This window comes from Rattus norvegicus, chromosome X (genome assembly GCF_036323735.1).
Source record: "Rattus norvegicus strain BN/NHsdMcwi chromosome X, GRCr8, whole genome shotgun sequence".
NCBI lineage: Eukaryota > Metazoa > Chordata > Mammalia > Rodentia > Muridae > Rattus > Rattus norvegicus.
Genome location: NC_086039.1, coordinates 4,141,432 through 4,150,593, shown reverse-complemented (window position 1 = coordinate 4,150,593; position 9,162 = coordinate 4,141,432). Strand labels below are relative to the sequence as shown.

The window sequence follows — 9,162 nt, the reverse complement described above, 5'->3', positions numbered from 1 at the left end:
GTCATGCTGGTGAGACTTTGTGGATATAACATCTGATACTCCTTATAGATATAATTTCACAATAAACTCTAATATCCTCTGGCTCTTACAATGTTTCTGCTCCACCCCTCACTCACACATCCACACACCCACACATACTTTGTGATGGTCACTGAGCCTTAGGTTTAGGAGTAGTATGTAGATGTATCCATTGAGACTAGGCTACACAGCCCTGCATTTTGACTGGTTTTCTATAGTCCTATCCATCTATTGCAAAGATAATTTTAATTAGCGAATGGTGAGAACTACACTTATCTGTGGGTATAAGGACAAATATGTAGAATTTAGTTGGCGATTCTACTAGTTTAGTAAAGTGGTTGTAGATAGGTAATTGTTTAGGTTTCAGGTATCAGGAATGATTTCCCTCTTATTAAGTGGGCTTAGTTTTATTTGAATTACGATTATATGTTTGTTTGGGGATGTGTAGCTGTAGAGTGCAGGTGCGTGAAGAATCCTGGAGAAGGCATCAGATACCCTGTAACTGGAGTTACAGGCAATTGTGTTCTAGGAACCAAACTTAAGTCACTTATAAAAACAATCCTCAATTGCTGAGCCATCTTTCTAGTCACAAGATTCTTTTATTCTAATCATTTTAAGTATATTAACTCTCAGATCACATAATACATACAATATAGCAAATATATACACATACATATATGTGTGTATATAGATATATATGTATATATGATATAAAAGTTAGAGTAGTTGTAAAGATTTCAGCAGAGTTCGAGAGTTTGTCAGAACTGAGAAGCACAGAAGCTGATGGAAGTTCAAATAAAGTCTGTATTGATAAGGTATCAACTGAACAAAGCTGAGAGCTACCTGCTGGCTACTGGCCTTAGATCTGAGCTACCGGATCAAAGATAAGCTGTAGAGTTTAGTGCTGCTGTGCAAGTGAAACAGTCCAGTTAGCTCAGAAGAGTGAACAGGCAGATGGATGAACAGATGGCAGGTTTGGATAGGTAAACAGGAGGTTGAGCAAACAGCCAGTTAAGAAAGCTATATCAAGAGTAGGAACCAAGGGGAGTTTGTGTTTCCAGGACAGTGAAAAGTTCTCTGCCCAGCAGTCATTGATACACATACCAAGTAGCTAATAATAAGTCAATAAAGGCTGTCACCATCTCATGCTAGGTGTTTACTCAGTGTTCTAGTGCTGTGAAGAAATACTATTCCAATCCCTGACCCCACAGAGGCTTATAGCCACATCATAATGTAACAGTGCATTCAGTCCAACTTCAAAAGATGCCATAGGCTTTTACAGTTTCAAGACTAGTTTAAAAGTCTAAAGTCAGGGTTGGGGATTTAGCTCAGTGGTAGAGTGCTTGCCTAGCAAGGGCAAGGCCCTGGGTTCGGTCCCCAGCTCCGAAAAAAAGAAAAAAGAAAAAAGAAAAAAAAAGTCTAAAGTCTCCTCTGAGACTCATGGCAATCTCTTAACTGTAAAATCAAAATTAAAAAAAAATCAGATTACATTCTTCCCACATACAATGGCATTACCATTCCAAAAGGGGGAGAAAGGAGCACAGTGAGGAAATCCTGGACCAAAGCAAGACTGAAAACCAACTGGGCAAACTCCACACTCTGCATCTCTATGTCTGTTCTTCAGATCTCCAACTCCTTTCAGCTTTGTTGACTTCAACACCTCTCTGTCTCTCTCTCTCTGTCTCTCTCTCTCTCTCTCTCTCTCTCTCTCTCTCTCTCTCTCTCTCAGGCTGCTCCCACTCCCTGTTAGCAGCTCTCCTTCGTAGGTACCCCACAATTCTGGCATCTCTAACATCTTGGGATCCTCAGTGGAATCCAGGCTTCACATTCACAGTATCCCACAATAGACTTCACTCAGGGACATCCCTGATACACAACCGGCTTCAGTAACTTTCCTTTTCCACAGAGGAAGATTCTACAACCCTTGACTCGAAAGCCAGAGCCACATGGCTGAAGCTGCCAAGTTCTGTTATGTGTGGGGAACACTGTTACAGCAGCATCAGCTTTCTAGCTTTGACGAGTTCCTTCATTGCTTCATCTCTGCATTAATTCCTTTTCACAAGTTGGAAGCTTAGTTAGGTGAGTTATTGTCCTGTGGTCAACACTCCCTCTATTCCATTTAGCATCAGGCTTTTCTTTGAATCTTTTATCTCCTTGAGTGCTGGATTTAGTTTGGCTGCATTCTACTTCCTGGTGCCTGTTTTCTCCTCAAACTGTATATTTTGTATTTTTCCTTGCTCAACTTGCTCCTTTCTATTATATCAATTTAGCCTCGGGCAGGTTGATTTTTATTTTATTCTATTTTATTTTATTTTAGTGGAACACAGGATGAAAGCAGCCACAATATTCACCAAAATATCACAAGAACAGTTTCCAGGCCACTTCCTAATGTTAAGAACCTCTGAAACCTCTTAAGATAGATCTTTATAACCAACATTGCTCCCAACACTACTAGTATGGCCCATTAAGCCCTGTTTAAAACATTCAACTGTTTTCCTAATTCAAAGTCCCAAAGTGTTCCATATTCCTCTACTAAGCATCATGGTCAGACCTATCATAGCAATATCCTGCTCCCTGGTACCAACTTCTGTCTTTGTCAGAATTCTATTGCCACGACCATGGCAAATGTTGAAAAGGACAGGATTTAATTGGAAAGTGCTTGCAATTTCAAAGGTTTAGGCCATTATCGTTGCAGGAAGCAGGGTGGCATGCAGGCAGATATGGTGATCTAAGTCCAAATTTGCAGGCCTCAGGAGAAGAGAGAGAACATTAGGCCTGGCTTGTGCTTCTGAAACCTCAAAGCCCACCTCCCCTTTCCCCAAGTTACACATTTCCTTCAACAAGGCCACACCTCCTAATCCTAAGTAGTGCCACTCCCTGATGTCTAAACATTCAAATACACGAGCCTATGTAGGCATTCTTATTCAGACCACCAGTGTCCAGTTCACTTAAGTTCATTGAATAGCACCCTTTTCACTCCTAGGAATAAGCTGTTTATGGTTTGTGCTATGTGGGTAGTGCAAGACGTATGTTACTCTTCATGTTTCCACCTACGTGCAATCTTCCTCCTCCTCCAAATGGATTCCAAAGCTGCTTGTAAGATGAACTCCCTCAGGCCAGCAGACAACTCACCAGGTAAGTGTTTGCCATACAAACCTAAGAATCTGGGTCTCATGGTAGAAGGGAATAACTCCAGGATCTCAAGGAAAACACCAACTCTTCATATGCTCCCACACTCATATATATACATACTACACACACAATAAATATATATTAAAATTTTAAATAAAGTCTTTCCAAGTATTTAACAGTCTGAAAAGACTGCACACAGTGTGTAGTAACTTGGAGCATTGCATAGCTTTATCTCAGCAGAACTAGCTAGGTTCTGAAAGGAACTTAGATTGGATTAAAAGCATAGCCATAATATGGCAGTCTTAACTATGATATTTTATTGCAAAGTGGACTTTTATAAACAAATAGGCCAAGGGACTGAGGTATCTTACCCACAAGCTTTAAGAACCAGTTTGGGTGTGGTGATGCAAAATGTTAATCCTAACACTATGGAGGGAAAGACTCTAAGTTTGAAGGCAGCCAAGGCTACATAGTAAAAGCTTGTCTCATAAACAATAAAAAAAGAACATATCCAGATTTATGCCAACAGTGTAGAATAGATTCAGGAATAGTGAGTGCCCTTCGTAAGTAAGATTAGTCACACCCAATTGGGGCACACAAATATCCCTTTAAGACAGTGGTTCTCCACTGAACTGAGAATAGGACCCCCGTTGAAGGAATCAGAGAAAGAACTGGAAGAGCTTGAAGGGGCTCGAGACTCTATATGTACAACAATGCCAAGCAACCAGAGCTTCCAGGGACTAAGCCCCTACCCAAAGACTATACATGGACTGACCCTGGACTCTGACCTCATAGGTAGCAATGCATATCCTAGTAAGAGCACCAGTGGAAGGGGAAGCCCTGGGTCCTGCTAAGACTGAACCCCCAGTGAACTAGACTGGTGGGGGGAGGGCGGCAATGGGGGGAGGGTTGGGAGGGGAACACCCATAAGGAAGGGGAGGGGGAGGGGGATGTTTGCCCGGATACCGGGAAAGGGAATAACACTTGAAATGTATATAAGAAATACTCAAGTTAATAAAAAAAAAAAAAAGACAGTGGTTCTCCAACCAGAGCTTCCAGGGACTAAACCACTACCGAAAGACTCTATATGGACTGACCCAGGGCTCCAACTGCATATGTAGCAGAGAATAGCCACGTTGTGCACCAGTGGAAGGGGAAGCCCTTGGTCCTGCCAAGGTTGTACCCCCAGTGCAGGGGAATATGGGGGAGGGCAATAAGGGGGATGTATAGGGGGAATACCCGTATGGGGAAGGGGGAGGGGAGTGAATGGGGGCTTATGGACAGGAAAATGAGAAGGGGAATAACCTTTGAAATATAAGTAAAGAAATATATAATAAAAATTTTTTAAAAAAAGACAGTAGTTCTCAAACTTCCTAATTCTGCAACCCTTTAATGTAGTTCCTCATATTGTGGTGATCCTCAACCACAAAATTATTTTCATTGCCACTTCATAACTACAATTTTTCTATTGTTAAGAATCACAATGTACATATTTGTGTTTTCTGCTGATCTTAAGAGACCCTTTTAAAGGCCTGGTGGATCCCACCCACAGGAGTCATGACTCATAGGTTGAGAACCACTGTTTAAGGTATCCTGGTAAATCAGTAAAATTAAATCTTTTCTAATGGTGCCACCTACTGGACAAACAAGTTCAATATGCCCTTATTCAGTAATCTAATTAAGCTGTAACTCCACCTTGGAATTCCTGTCAAGAACTTGTTGGGAGAAATGTCACACTCATTAAGCCCAACATCTTCCTCTACATAAGACACTAAACAGATTAAGCAGAACCTGGCTACTCAGGTGGTTCTGAAAAATATATAGAAAGTTTTGACATATTTCCCCAAATGATGAACCTGTTTTTTGAAAGGTATTATTATGATAAAGACAGACCTTGATGGCCTGAGAGAACTAGAGTGCTGTACAGATGATTAGCACATGCTAGAGGCCAAGTATCCTGTAGGGTCTAAAGAAACACCGGGCCAAGATGGGATTGTGACATTGAGGACAGATCAGAACACTTAAGATGGTGTGTAGATATGTTAAAGTGTAATATTGTGTATATAGTTGAAGGACTAAAGTAAAATTAGTAAGTCGTACAAAACTGGCAACTTATTCAGGGACCTGACAGTAAAATTAGTAAGTTGTACAAAACTGGCAACTTATTCAGGGACCTGACAGAGGCAAGCAAGAGGTGGGACTACAGGGGTGGGAGAGACAAGGGCAGGAGAGAAGATGTGTGGACAGATGGCAGTGGCTGAAGGTCCCATGTGGCTCAGCGATCCCAGTTCCCTGACCTCCAGCTCCTGGGGCCCACCTGGGTGTTCCACTGCCCTGGGTGTGGCTCCTTTGTGGGACCACCAAACTATGTCTACCAGGAGCCCTCAGAAGTTGTCTGCTGCCCTGAAGAGCAATAGCGATAGTGTCCTGCAGTCTTTGAGACCCCTCTTAACCCAAAGCCTTCAAGTCAGTGAGTTCTGTCAGTCCTACCTCTAAAAAGCCTACAAGGTCAGGAACCAGTGAGTCAGGCAACATAGTCAGTGCCATTTTGACACTCCTGATAAGCCTGATAAGTTAGAAAAAAGGACTTGGCGAAATGAAGAGCTGACCAGCCTGGACTGGCTTCTCAAATGCAAGAAATTTAAGTACTTTGGGGTCTGTTCCAAGAACTAGACCGTAACACCCCACAGGTCCCCACCTACTCCCTTGTACACTGTAATGACAGTCGGAACTTTAGCTGCAAACCTTCCTGTTCCTTTAACTGCCTCATGTTTATGGCCATCCAAGACTCTCCAACCTGCCAGTGAAGGATATCTACATTTGGATCTTGGAACATTTCCCATTTTTTGAAAATGCACCAATTAGATGGGAAAACTGTAAGACATAATTTATCATTAAATAAGTGTTTCAACAAAGTAGACAAAGAGACAAATCAGAGTATAGGTGAAGAGTCTTTTTGGTACATACACCCATCACAGAGACAAAAATCTAATTCTAGCTTTGAAAAAGACACTTTAATACCCTCTTCCCACTCCTCAGATACATCAAAGGCCTACCCACCTGTGAAGAAAGTAGGTTTTTCAGGAAGAGCAGAGCCTTTCTGAAAGTTCTTGATGTTGATGCCGCCAATGTCATGAAACTTTTGAATACCCACCCTGAGATGTCTGCAACTCTTTCTCCAGGAATGATAGAAAACAAAGCTGACTTTCTGAGCAGAGAGTTGTTTCCTGGCATCCAGTTATAGCCAGTGACTCCCACTTGGAGGAGAACAGCTTTGAGGAAAGGGGTCACCAGACACCAACCAGGTAGGGACTAAAAACAAACCATCATGTGGCTTCAAGGTGGTCAGTAGAGACCCCAGGGAGGACCACAACTATAGTCACCTTACGTAGTCCTCCAAAGCCCTGGACATCTCACTCACCAGTGACTCCTCCTCCTCCTCCTCCTCCTCCTCCTCCTCCTCCTCCTCCTCCTCCTCTTCCTCTTTTACCACCACTTCCACTGCCACCACCACCTGCTCTGTTGATAACCTGAAGGGGAGCTTCCAACACCATGAAAGCCACCACAGAGAAGATGAGCAAGAAAGCTAGCCAGGAAGAGGAAACAGGTGCTCTGAGGACAATGGGTGCTTTGAGAACAGGTAAGGCCAGCACCTTGTGAAGGCTGGTAGGGTTCTGAGAGCCTGGTTGCCAGTCAAAAAGGGAAAAAAAAGATGCATAGACCCCACCCCCGGCCCCTGAGAGTGACTATGAGCAAATGAAAGAGGCAGCCTGGTCATTTCTGCTCTTGGCTGGATTATATTGTGTTTGAATAATGTCACTAATCCAGATGGCAAAGAGATAAAAAGGGGGCAAAAGGACAACATAAACAAGATGCTAATTTGTTTTGAGCTTATGACCATTTGATTTTATCATGGCAGAGATTCTAATAGTTTGTGATAAGATTGGCAATGTTTTCACGGGTTAGTTTGTTGTTTGTTCTTTTTAAAAACTCCCCCTCCTATGTTTCAGACCTTCAAATATTTTCTGTTGAGAGTGCAATCATAGACCTCCTTGACAACTATTTTTCAAAAGTTTCTCATTGTCTGACGACAAAAATCACAATCACTATTGTTTCCTGCAGCCTGTCACAGGGATGTCAAAGTTAATGCCACAGGAATTGATGGCACATGCAGCAGCCAGAAGGTAACAGTGCAGAATCATTCAGCCTCAACTTGTAGGTGTAAAAGACCAACACAGCAAACTATTAAAGCACATAGGTTAGAGACTGCCACATCCATCAGGAAAACAAAATGGACCCCTCTTACAACCCAGAATTTTGTTCACTAAGGACTGATGAGACAGCTTGGTAGGTCAAAGCATTTGTCACCAAGCCTGACAACTTGAGTTCAATCCCCACGACCCACAGTCAAGATATGGGGTCTGAGCCTTTCTTAATTGCCAAGGTCTTCATTACCACTTCAATCTCATTCTTTGCTATAGGTTGTTTGAAGGATTTTTCTATCCCCTTGAACTAATTTTATTAGAGCATATGTGCCTACAAATTTGTTACCTCTAGATGTTCTAGTGTATTGGTTTTTTTTGGTTTGTTTTTTTTTTTTTTTTGGATCTTTTTTTCGGAGCTGGGGACCGAACCCAGGGCCTTGCGCTTCCTAGGTAAGCGCTCTACCACTGAGCTAAATCCCCAGCCCCTAGTGTATTGTTTTAAATACACATTCTCAGAAAATATTCATGCACAATCCTCCAGATTTCATTGTCATTTATTGTTCCCCTTTTCCATATTTACTTTAACAATTTGGGCCTTCTCATTCTTTTGGTTAGTTTTACTAAGAGTTTGTGAATCTTATGTCTCTCTTCGAAGAACCAATTCATTGTGACATTTATTACTTTTATTGTTCTTTCAGAATTTCAAAATACCTCGATCTTTATTGTTTCCTTTCTTCTGGTAGCCATTGGCTCAGCATGTTCCTATTCTAAGACCTTAAGGTGAAAGAAGGACTTATTTATTTAAGTTCCTTATGGTATTTTAAAATAATTTTTAAAGATTTTTTTGTTTTTATTTTATAAGTATGAGTGCATGATATCACATGTGTGCATGCCTGGTGCCCACAAATGTCAGAAGAGAGCATTAGGTCCCGTGGAGTTGGAACTACAAATGACTGTTAGCTACCACATGGACTCTGGGATCTAAACTCAGGTCTTCTGCAAAAGCAGTGAGTATTTTTTAACTGCTGAGCCATCTCTCCACCCCTTTCTCTTAAAAAATATTATTACATTTATTTGTTTAGTATGTGAGTCTGTGTGTGTGTGTGTGTGTGTGTGTGTGTGTGTGTGTGGTGTGGTGTGTGCATGTGCACATGCACCATAAGAGGTTTTTGAGGGGATTGTCTTCCTCCATGTGATTTAGAGGTTGAATTTAGGTCATTAGACTTGGCAACAAGTCCTTTTACCCTCTGAATCATCTCATAGGCTCAAGTTCTCTCTGAAGTTTTGATGCAAGTACTCATAGCCAAAAACTTCTCTGTTAAAAGAAAAACAAAACAAAATTGCTTTTGCAGGTCATCAACATGGCTCAGAGGATAAAGGGGGCTTGCTGCCGACCCTGTTGACCTAAGTCCTATCTCACATACTGGAAGGAGAGAACCTACTCCCACTGGTTGCCCTCTGACATCACATGGACATTGTGACAAGTATACATTCATATACACCAATAAACAAACAAACAAATAGAACAGCTTTTGCTAGACAAGTATGTTGGTTCACACCTGCCATCCAGAAATTGGGGGGCCAGGGTGGGTAGGCAGCTAGGCAACAAGGAATTCAAGGTCATCTTCAGCTATATGACTTGAGATAGGGCATGAGACAATGTATCAAAAAAGAAAGAAAGAAAGAAAGAGAGAGAGAGAGAGAGAGAGAGAGAGAGAGAGAGAAAAGAACTGCCTTTTGTGTACCACAGATATTCTGATAAGTTCCATTTATTCTATGATTTTTTAAAGATTTATTTATTTATTTT

The 9,162-nt window shown here is 41.7% G+C and overlaps 1 pseudogene; it reads left to right on the top strand.

Annotated features, from left to right (window-relative positions):
- The first annotated feature begins 3,119 nt into the window (after nt 1-3,119).
- Nucleotides 3,120-6,542, top strand: Foxn3-ps1 (forkhead box N3, pseudogene 1; annotated as a pseudogene).
- The last annotated feature ends 2,620 nt before the right edge of the window (nt 6,543-9,162 follow it).